Below are 12,691 nucleotides of genomic sequence, written 5' to 3' on the forward strand. Positions count from 1 at the left end.
CATTCATAAGATTGTCAATTCTATCCCGAATTTATCAATTAAAACAGCAAAAGACGTAGAAATATCTGAATTTTTGGTATTTGAGCAAGTGTAAAATCCTATGTTCCCCGGACTAATGCTATACCGACTAGAAACTTAAAATTTTACGACACTAAAGAGACAAAAGTCAATAATTTTCTTCAGTTTTACCGGTTTAAGGAAAGAAAGACAACATTAAAACATGAGGGAAAATACAAAAACTATGACCTCTTGTGTTTTAGAAATTGAAATTTAAGTTAAGGTAGCACAATACAAAGATTTTTTTACTTCCAATCACTAACCTTTGAAATGCTGTAACTTTCTTATGAAAATAATAAAAGAGATATATATAGATAGATAAAAGATTAATCTTTTAAATGAATGCAATATTTTTATTATGCAATCATTATGTAATCAATTATTAGTGGCAAAGTCTGGGTAAGTTCACTTGAATGAATTTAGCTCTATCATCTCTTTAACTATACAGAAAATTTTAACGGAATCTTAATCAACACATCATGGGCTTCAAAAGGGTGTCTCAGATTGTCTCTATGGTGTTCCATTCTCTCATAAATCTCTAATTAGTGTAAACATCCTAACCACATAAAAGAAGATAATGTTCAATTAGGTCTAAAATTTGTTCTATACATTCTATCTGAAATCTGAGACACCCTTTTGTAGATAATGGCCATAGGAACAACATATAATAAAATAAACCCTATAGGGATACCTATGCAGAAGCTAATTTCATTTGGAAGTGGAAATTTGGTGAACAATATTTTAGACACAGTTAACATTATAATTGGTTACATAATTGTTGCATAATACTAACATTGCATTTATTTGAAAGAGTAATCTGTTAGCTATACAAAACTACCACTTTTATAAATTTTCAAGCATTATTAAGAAAGTTACAGCATTTTAAAACTTTGGAGTATGAGTTATAAAATCTTTGTATTGTGCTACCTTAAGTTAAGTTATTTAATATCATATAAATCAACCGTCGTTGCACGGGATTCGAATCGTTGCCTGGTCTGATTGCATTGATATCAGCATCGTAAGCGAGAGCCTTATCCCCACTGCTACCGGGGTTAACATTATCAATTGGCAAATCAAGCCATTTAAACTGTACTTTGAAAATGATTGAAATATATGAAATAATTCATTAAAAATCATGATAAAACTAAAAGGCGGGGGGTCTCAACACTTGCAGGTGCGTGTAGCTCACAGCTTAAGGATATTAGGAAAAGTAAATGTGTTTTATAAATCACAAGTCTACTACCAATAATTATGGACACATTTTAGAATTTCGGAAAATTTTTGTTTTTGTACCATTTCGCATGGACTGGCTCATATAATAAAAACAGTCAATTAACGGTAAGGTTTTAACAACATCATCACACAATTTTAGGGAAAACAAGTTCCATTTCAAGGGACCCCCATTTCGTTACACTATTAATAATAACTAATAATCATGCAAGTGATATTTTAAATAAAAAAATAAGATGATCAATGTCAATCCTTTTACAATAAATTTTGATTACATCTAAATTTTTTAAGAAAAAAATACAAGCATCATTATATGGTTTAGGAAAAAACTAATTTTGTTTATCTTAATTTTCTTCAAATCTCAAAACAAGAGTTGTGCAAAAACAATCACTGAAAAGACTTATTTTCCAAATGCCCACCTAGTTATCATCAAATTTTGATAAATGTTCATTAAAAATGCTAATCATAATGAAAAATGTTCTTATATATCTGAATAAAGTGAATCTTATGAAAAGAAATTATTTAAAGAAATTGTCTTGAAACTTATTAAATATGTTATCTTTAGTTTGGTTAATTTCTTTCAAAATTTGTCTCCAGAACAAATAAAGTGCACTTCTAAAGATGGTGACACTTTTATGGTCTATTAATTAAATCATATTTTTTTTTCAAGTGTATTATATTGTCGATAGTGCTGGACTGGCATGATACATATTCTTGGTATACATTTACAAAGAATATTTCAATCAACCTAGGCCTTTTAGATACAGTTAGTAATTGCAGGGACTTGAATGAATTAAGACTCTTAAAGCCCTTAACAAAAAATGAATTTAAAGAAAAATCTTAAAATAAAAACTTATGATAAAAACTGTAAACTTGATTGTGTCAATAGGTAGAGAGTTTTTGGTCATAATTTAGAAATAGAAAATAGTGAACAATATAGAATTCCTAGAAAGGATAGAGTGTGTAAACTGTGCCTGTTGTACGTTAATGAAGAACAACTATTCCGTGATATTAAAATTAACAAAACAACTTTGAGATAATCCATTTGAAAATTATTTACCTTTTCATTATAATGTCTCTTACCCAAGAACAAAAAGTAAAGAAATGCTTAACCTCTAAAACATGGATCATGTTTAAAATATCATATGACAATAAAAATATTATCAAATTTTGCTGTAATGAATATTTCAAATACTTATAAATATTTTATTCAATAGAGAAATAATGAATTGCCTAAATTTTATTTAGCGTAGGTCCTAAAGACAATCTTAATCATATGTTAAACAATGTTGAATGCAGATCAGTCTATCTACAATAATAAACCATTTTGATTTTAGAAAATTAATTTGAGAAACACCTTGTCAATAACAAAAAGACATGCATTGTAAATGTTTGCAGTATACTTGAAAATGATATTCATTTATTCTTCACTTACCAAAAAAATAGACTTAATTTAAAAAATAACTAAAATTGATTAAAAAGTATTTAAAAGGTAGAATATCAAAACTAATAGTCATGAGACATTTATTTTTTAACTAAGCTGTTTGTTCAACTAGTTTTATTATTTCATTTTATATTTGAATTTCTTGTCATTATCACAGTTATTAAATTTGACAAACACATACATATCCATTTTACCTGAGACACATGACCTGTAAGTTATATAATTTTAACACTTCAATGCATTCAAGATTTCCCTTTATCCTTGACAAGTTTTTGAATAATATCTTGTGTATTAAAAAAGCAACAGGGGGTAGGATGATGGACATATAGGGCCACCATGGTGAATATAATGTTTATGACCACCATTAATAAGATAAAGTCACAGGTAGTACTGAAACCCTCACCCTTATGCTGATGTGACACTAACCCTAATGCTGTATGTAACCGTAACCCTTTATATTGTATGTAACCCTGACCCTAATGAAATATGTACTCCTAACCCTAATGATGTATATAACCTATCCCTTCTGAGATCACCCCTAGTTTTTGGTGGGGTTCGTGTTGTTTATTCTTTAGTTTTCTATGTTGTGTCGTGTGTACTATTGTTTTTCTGTTTTTCTGTTTGTCTTTTTTATTTTTAGCCATGGCGTTGTCAGTTTGTTTTAGATTTATGAGTTTGACTGTCCCTTTGGTATCTTTCGTCCCTCTTTTTCTGCTGTCTGTAACCTGAACCCTAATGATGTATGGTACCCTAACCCTTATGCTGTATGTAACCCTAATCCTAATGATGTATGTAATCCTAACCCTAATGATGTATGTAACCCTGGACTTAATGCTGTCTATAACCCTAACCGTTATGTTGTCTGTAACCCTAACCCTAATGATGTATGTAACCCTAACCCTAATGATGTATGTAACCCTAACCCTAATGCTGTTTGTAACCCTAAACCTTATGAGGTATGTAACCCTAATCCTAATGATGTATGTAACCCTAACCCTTATGATGTATGTAACCCTAACTCTAATGCTGTCTATAACCCTAACCCTAATGATTTATGTCACCCTTACCATAATGTTGTATGTAACCTTAACCCTGATGATGTATGAACTCTAACCCTAATGATGTATGTAACAGTAACCTTAATGCTGTCTGTAACCCTAACCCTAATAATTTATGTTTTTCTAACCAAAATGCTGTTTTTTACCCTAACCCTAATGATGTTTGTAACCCTAACCCTAATGTTGTCTCAAACCTTAATCCTTATGATGTATATAACCTTAACCCTAATGATGTAGATAACCCGTACCTAATGCTGTCTGTAACCCTAACCCTAATGATTTATGTCACCCTAACCCTAAGGATGATCGTACCCCTAACCCTAATGATGTATGTACGAAACAAAAGACATTCATTGTTTTATTCCATATTCCGAGAGAAATGTAATGGCAATTATTTACCGAAACCACTTGTACATAAAAAAAAAAAAAAATTATACACGTAACACTAATTCTCACATAAGCGTGATATTTCAAGGATCAAGGTCGGAATTTTTTTTTGTTAGATTTACTTTGGCTTGTGTTCCAATAGTAACATACATATCTATACAACGTTTTCCCAAATTTTCTGCAGCATCACATAAAAATTAATATTTGTTTCCCTTCTAACAGGAAGATGGGTAAGAAGGGCTTTGTAATAAGAGTCGATGACCACCTGTGAAGTTAACAATTGAAAATGAACCAAAACACATTGTGTGACAAATACAGCTAATTTAATGAAAAGATAAACTCCTTTGCAAAATATAAAACTCAAACAATGAACAAAATTCTGAATGAAATGATTTTAACAGATTGAAATAGATGGTAGACAAATTTGCACAACTAATGTTTTGCAAAAGATTTCTTTCAAATTAAGTCTCGACTTAGAATGGCTTTACCTAATATATACAACAGCTTTTTAGACATCTACTAAGGGTCATAATGTGATAATTTTATTGTTGAAATCCAATCTGAATGTACTGAACTGTTTGCTATCCTTATAAAATAGTTTCTCGTCAATTACATATTTTTGGCTTGTAGATTACAATTATTAAATTAACCAAGCAGAGGTCTTACTATACATTTACGATAGTCAAATGCACTAATTTAATGTTCTTGTTAAATTGTATTTTTGAAAAAAACATCGCTATTGATATTTTTGTCAGATTTTCCACAATGGCTCGTAAATTACATTTTTTTTTTATCATAGTCAAATATTTCACTATTTATGTCCAGACAAAGACGTCGTAGCAAAAGTCATGATTTTTATGTATACAAAAGACTTCATGAGTGTAAATGTTCTCTGAAACGTCTCTCTGATTCAGCAACATCTTCAATTTGAAAAACAAAAACTCTCCTAGATCTCCCTGTCGGAGTAGGGTCATTAACTCTGCAAAGTATCTTTGTGAAAACTATCCAAACAGTATCCTCTGTGCTAGGCCATCTATAATGTCCTTCCAGTTTTCCTCGACCCATGAAAGATATGTTCATTTCTTTTTCGAGTGCATCTATTTCTAACATTTTACCAATGTAAACAATGTTATCATATATCGCTGCTACATATGACCCTATCTTAATGTGATCAACTTAAGATATTTCTATTTCTGTAGGTACTTCATTGTTTTGTATTTCAACTTCATCAATCTCCGTTTGATGGACATCTGGTGTCAACTGATCACGATTTTTGAGAACAGACTGAACAGTCCAATTACAGTTGGTTGTTTCCTTAAATCCATCATCTCCAAAACATTCCTGACATACGCATGTTGTCTCCTTCGTGAGGATCCGTCCATCAGCAATAGCAGCAACAGCATGAAGTTTCATTGTACCTTTCACTGGTTTGATTTCTTTTAGTCTATTCTCAATCTCTTTTCTACTGTTTTCAAATTCCTCTGTAGATATGTATCTATAACTTATTTGACTGGCTGATTCACTTAATGTCCATGCCATAAAATCTTGTCCATCTTGAATGGTAGCTTTCCCTTGTTTGACGGCATTATCAGCGTTCCGCTTTGTTGTGCCACCTATGCCGTCACATGGTCCTTTTTCGTGACCGCATTCAAAATAATGCCATGAAGGCTTGATACTGAATTTGGTTTCGAAGGAACTTATCAGGTCAACAATAGATTTATTCCTGTATTGCGAGGTAGGTGAATCTGTCCAAAAATGTATGTTGGTAAGGTCAGGGTTTTCGTCCTTCGGGTGATTGATAGGATCTTTAAGTATTGTATACACCATGCTGGTATTATGTTAAAGAATACTGGAAACATAAACCGTACTGAAATGGACTATGGAACCATCGGTTGAACGAATATGTTTAATAGTTGGATGTAAAGTTACCATCGAAGCATTCCAGTATGCTGACTGTATTTCTTCTAAGGTCTGACAAGAATAATTTTCTGCAAAGTCCATTTGGACAAGTGCGTGGTTGTTTGGAAGTTGTTTTTTCATGTCTCTTACTGCAGTATACTGCGCTTTGACCATATCAACATGGCACGTGAAGCATTCAAATTGTTCACCATTTCAACTTTGAAGTCGTCTTTTCCTAATTCTATATTCACTACCTTCATCCTCTCCTTTCCATCAATAATTTTTACCTTTTTCCACTGCTTGTAATTTACTTTTTCTAGTGTTATCTTTTCTAAATCTTTTTGTATGCCATTATCTCTATGCATAGTTACGTACTGGTCTGGACTAGTACAGGTTGTGACACCCATTTGCTTCATACATCGAAGTTTTAATGCAAAGTCTTGATGCTTTTGGCAAAGACACGTATTTCTAGATGCATAGTTAAGAAGACAAATATACTTTGGTCTGTAACGTGCCAAAGTTGTCAGTGATATTCGGTAGGTATGTTCAGCACAAAACTTAATTAGAATATTATGTAAATAATCATTTAGTATACGTTTCTGCTTCTTGACTTTCCTAACAGCATCAGCCTTGCCTGGCATGCATCTTGAATTATCATCCCTACAAAGAAATTGTTCTACATCACTGGCAATTTTTTGTCTCAGAAACATATTCCTTGGTTGTCTTTCATGGTTCAGCTTCTTTGAACGTTGTGCCTGTGTTCTCCAGTTGATGTTCGTACTTTTCTTCAGTTCAGTAAGCATCTTGTATTTTTTCATGAATTTTCCTGAGACAACGATTCCAACCAGCTTTCTCTGTGTAGGATTTTCTTCTGATGTTTCTCTTATTTCCTTTGATACACAATCTGCATATAACAGTTTCTTTCTTATATTTTCTGTATCTCTTGTGCCTGGTGTCAGACCGGCTCTTTGGATAAGTGCATCAGTTTTGCTTCGAGGTGTGTTCTTTTTTTCACTGTTCCTTTTCTTCTCTCGTTCCAATCTTTTTCTCAAAGTATTCTGACTTTTCTTAAGATTTTATTATGTGTCTTTAAGTTACGAATCTCATTGGTTGCTCGTTTTAATGCATGCGAAGCTCTTTGCTTTCCTTCTTTACTTTTTGCAGATATTACTGTCATTTTTACAATCAATGGCTGGTTTGTGGATGTTGACGAAACGCCGTTTTCATCTGCAATTAAAACCACCGGATTTGATTCATCTAGATCGGCTTCATTTAAAAGTGCAACATTATTGGTTTTATTGAGCAATGCCATTTGTCGTTTTCTGTACGCTGAAACGTTATCCCTCATCCGTTCACGTCTTGCTTTCTTCTCTTTACTGTTAAGTTGACTTGTTGGTTTATAATATTCTCTGGTTCTATTACTTTCTTGTATCAACCACTTCTTTCTTAGAGATGCTTTTTTCCTTTCTCTATATTCTTTCATCCTTTGTGACTTAGACTTCGCCATTTTGACCTGAAAAATAATATATTTTTTTATCAAAACAAATGTATTTTTAAATTTGAACTGATGTTAAAATAATATTTGTTTTTTCCAAAACAAATGTATTTTTTAAATTTTAACTGATGTTTGGGATGAAATAACAAAAATTCATTCACAGATGAGAATTGTACGCATCAAATTACAATGTAATTTACGAGACTACAAACAGGAACAATTGTCATTGTATTTTGTCATTAATAATCACAAACAAACTTATCTTAGTCTCAAAATTTTGAATAATAGCATAGAAAGATTAGATATTCTATGGAATAACAGGCTAAAGATAATAGATGACGTTTAAAATTAGAATCGGTACAGCTTGTAAAAAAACATTTTTAATATTCTCTATATGCATTAATTTTAATCTTTTAATAGTGTTTTGATAATTTTGTTATGTTTACGATTAATAAAAAAAGATAATTGTTTATACATGTTCTAAACTAATCTTCATTCGTAGTCATATAACCTGTCAAACCTAATTTTTTTTACTTCTAAAGTTGTTGTAATTTACGGGACAAAAGACTGAAATTTACACAACATTAATTGTGTCATTTCTGCACTCGTGATCGCAAAATTTTCACGCATGATTATCAATTATTGAAATTGCAAAGCCAAAACAAACAATTGATTTTGAAAAGATGTAATTCAAAAACTTGTTACATGTACTAAAATATGAATAGTAAACATATTTCGACTTACCTCATGGTAAACAATTTGGATGCGTTATTTTTTTGGTCATCAATTTAAACCATGCCGCCAATGGAACTTCGGAATGAAAGAGGTGGTCGAAAGGAAAGATATTTACATGCGTTACACTCCTTTTTCATCGATACACTCCTTTTCTGTGATCACATGACTCGTAGATTACGACTCGTAGATTACATTGCGGCTTTCAATTGACATTTTTGATAGTTGCTTTAGTTTCGGGACATGATTCTGATATTTTTCTTTCGTTGTTAGAGTTAATAATTAAAGATTCACACGGTAACTTGTTATATCATGTATACAGATGATGAATTTGTCTAGGACGATGTCCTGTACGTATGATTACAATCTTAACTTAACATAGGCAAAACTTTTGAATGCCTTTTTTCTAGTTTTATTTTTCACTTTGAAATATGGGTTGAAATTAATTATTCTCTATAATATAAATAAACAAGGATAAAATGAACACGAAAACGTTAGTGATTGTCTGTTATATTATGTGCAAGCATAGCCATAAGCCTATGGACTCGTAAATTACATTGAAGGATACGACAATTTTTTGGAGATCAGGATTTTGAAACTGGACAAGTCAGCTCGGAAAGAAATGTTTGACCGAAAACTATATGTTTTAGTGATAATAAATTGCTAGTAGCTATTTGGTATAAACAAATAATTAATTGCCATTTGTAAGTACAATAATATATAATTTAAATTATGACATAGACATTTTATTTTTGCATCTGTCCTACGTATATACATTCCATGCACTTGGAATGAAATTTCTGGATAATTTAATCCTTTGCTGTTAGTTTTTTTTCTTTTCTCTTGGTTATGATGGCATGAAAAAAAAACACTAAAGCTTGTAGAAACAAAACAAATGGCAAATTTTAGACACTTGAAACCTAATGACGAGGAATTTCACGGTACAAAAGCACGCAACGTTTTGAGCGGTGAATATATACTTTTTCCGCAGGTGAATATGCTTATTTATTCAAAATCTCGTTCATATAGAAAAAACCTATTAAATTTTATCAATTTGTAATATACAATTACTGTCTTTTGATGAGGTAAATGTGTAGTTTTATTGACTTTTGAAAAACTGATATACACTGAGGCCAACGGCCGAAGTGAATATAAGTTTTTCAAAGTCAATTAAATCACATATTTACCGAAACAAAAGACAGAAATTGTTTTACTCCATATTCAAAGAGAAATGAATGTAATGAAAAATGTTTACCAAAACCAATTGTAAATCAAACGTTTTTTACCAAAATTATACACGTAAAAGCACGCGACGTTATGCGCGGTAAATATCTTTTTTCCGCAGTTGAATATGCTTATTTATTCATAATCCCATTCATATAGAAAAAATTTACTAATATCTTATCAATATGGAATAAACACATTTATTCTTATTCTTGAAAGCCAGTGTTTGTATGCTATGAGTTATGTTATTAAATAGGCATCTGACCTAACGGGAAGGATTGTGCCTGATGTTCATATGATGAAATCATAATCTTTCAGTCAGTTTAATTGAAGTCTGGAGCTGGCATGTCAGTTAACTGCTAGTAGTCTGTTGTTATTTATGTATTATTGTCATTTTGTTTATTTTCTTTGGTTACATCTTCTGACATCAGACTCGGACTTCTCTTGAACTGAATTTTAATGTACGTATTGTTATGCGTTTACTTTTCTACATTGGTTAGGGGGAGGGTTGAGATCTCACAAACATGTTTAACCCCGCCGCATTTTTGCGCCTGTCCCAAGTCAGGAGCCTCTGGCCTTTGTTAGTCTTGTATTATTTTAATTTTAGTTTCTTGTGTACAATTTGGAAATTAGTATGGCGTTCATTATCACTGGACTAGTATATATTTGTTTAGGGGCCAGCTGAGGGACGCCTCCGGGTGCGGGAATTTCTCGCTACATTGAAGACCTGTTAGTGACCCTCTGCTGTTGTATTTTATTTGGTCGGGTTGTTGTCTCTTTGACACATTCCCCATTTCCATTCTCAATTTTATATATGATACATGTACTCAACGGGAGAGGTTATGTTTTATTCTCATATGATGAAGATATGATCATGTACATATAAACTTTCGGTCAGTTTAATTGAGGTCTGGAGCTGGTAACTCAATAACTGTTAATGTTTTTTTTTGTTAATTTATGTTGCTCATAATCATTTTCTTCTGTTCACTATTCTAACATGGAATTCGGATTTATTTTGAGGTGAGTTATGGTGTGTGGTTTAATTGTTGTGCGTTTGTTTACTCCACATTGGCCCCGCGGTAGAGGTAAGGGGGTTGAGATACACAAACATGTTTCCCCCCTTTTCACCCTTCGCATTTCTGTAGATATAAGATGTGGTGTGAGTGCCAATGAGACAACTCTCCATCCAAATAACAATTTTTAAAAAGTAAACCATTATAGGTCAATGTACGGCCTTCAACACGGAGCCTTGGCTCACACCGAACAACAAGCTATAAAAGGCCCCAAAATTACTGCTTGTTCCAGTCACATGCAATAATGTCTCAATAGGCTTTGTAAGCCTTAAATAAAGGCAACAGTAGTATACCGCTGTTCAAACTCATAAATCCATGGACAAAAAACAAAATCGGGGTAACAAACTAAAGCTGAGGGAAACGCATAAATATAAGAGGAGAACAACGACACAAAAAAAGTGTGAGTGTGTTTTTTTTTTAAATTTTGCTTCAGTTAAATGTTTTGGAGTTTATTAAGTGTGGCATTCATTTCAATGAACAAGTACATTTTTGTTAATTGACTAGCTGAAGCCCGGTGCCGCTGTTGGATTGTCTAGACGCTACAGGCAGATTGAATTTACTATATGATGTAAATTTTCACTGAACTAGTACACATTTTTTAGGGGTTAGCTGAGGCTCGGCTCCTGGTGTGGGATTTTTTCGCTGCGTTGAAGACTCATTGGTTGCCTTCTGCTGTTATCTGCTCTTTTGTCGGGTGGTTGTTTCTTTCACCTATTCCCCATTTCCATTGTCAATTTTACATTACTTGTCGTAGGCGGTTTTCTGCTCTTTGGTCGGGTTGTTGTGTATTTGACACATTCCCTGTGTCCGTTCTCTATTCTATTTGAAACATAATGAAATATGAGCTAAAGGCTTCCAGAAGCCTTAATCACCAACTTACTAAAGAAAAATGCAATATTAGAATCATTAGCAGCAGTGACAACTATCTTTCAAACACCGAGTCAAGTAAGATAATGCCAAGGTTTATTTATATAGCAGCTCGCAAACATTTCATTATTCAAAATATGAAATAGAAACTTTCATTCGCTACATTTATCATATATGTTACTTTTTATCCTTCTTTGTCGCATCCACGTTTCAGAACCTTGCTATTGGTGATTCGGTCCTTTTTCGACTGTGATATTTTTAGTTTGTCAGACTTTCTTTTGTTTACCGTGGATTTGTCCCAGATTCATATATCGTGTAAGTTATCATTCTGTACAAATTATATAACTTGTACAAAATAATGTACAAATCAAAATTCGTAAACTATATGTTAACTTTATAATTTGTCCAAAAATGCTTGTTCAATTTACAATATGTACAAAATTGGACTATTATAATTCATGCATAGCTTGTACAACAGATATATAGTTATGATAGTTCAACATGATATAAATAATACCTTTTACATGTGTTTTATATGCTTTTTCTCTCACTATAATATATTTTGAATGCTCTGAGGAAAATATTTGTGCATTCAACTCTTTTTAAACTCGTTTAGATTGGTCATTATTTTGGGGTCAATTGTTTGATTTATTTATCCCCGCGGTGTTTGTGAAAACTCTTATGGTCGTTTACTAATTTGATGTAATTGTGTAAAAATGGCTAGCATTGTTGATCAGCAAAATATTTTGTCCAAGAAATTATGAACATAGACTAGAATACAACCAACATGAAAGCACAATCATGTGTTCACCAGTATTCTTGATACCGCGTTGGAACCAACACGAGAAACTACATGACAAGCTAACTCTTGTGAGATAAACTATAATATCAAAATATTTACGATAACAGTTTAATCAAAATGTTTTAATCTTTCGATAACTTTTTATATTTTGTCCTGACATAACAGCTTCAGGTAGGGTCGTTAAAATATTTGGATTAATTACTGCAAAGTGTAAATCAAAAGTATAAAACTTGAGATGTCAATTTGGACACTTTTCAATTCCTCGTTCATAACCAAGGTACATGAGTAATAGATGAGATTGAAGGATACGTATACATGTTCAAGAAACATATATGTTAGACGAGAGGTATACTTGAAAAATTTGACAATCCCTCAATTCGCAGGTATTCACGCCATGTGTGATTTAAAGCAACAACTTAGTGA

Source organism: Mytilus galloprovincialis, chromosome 5 (genome assembly GCF_965363235.1).
Source record: "Mytilus galloprovincialis chromosome 5, xbMytGall1.hap1.1, whole genome shotgun sequence".
NCBI classification, from domain to species: domain Eukaryota; kingdom Metazoa; phylum Mollusca; class Bivalvia; order Mytilida; family Mytilidae; genus Mytilus; species Mytilus galloprovincialis.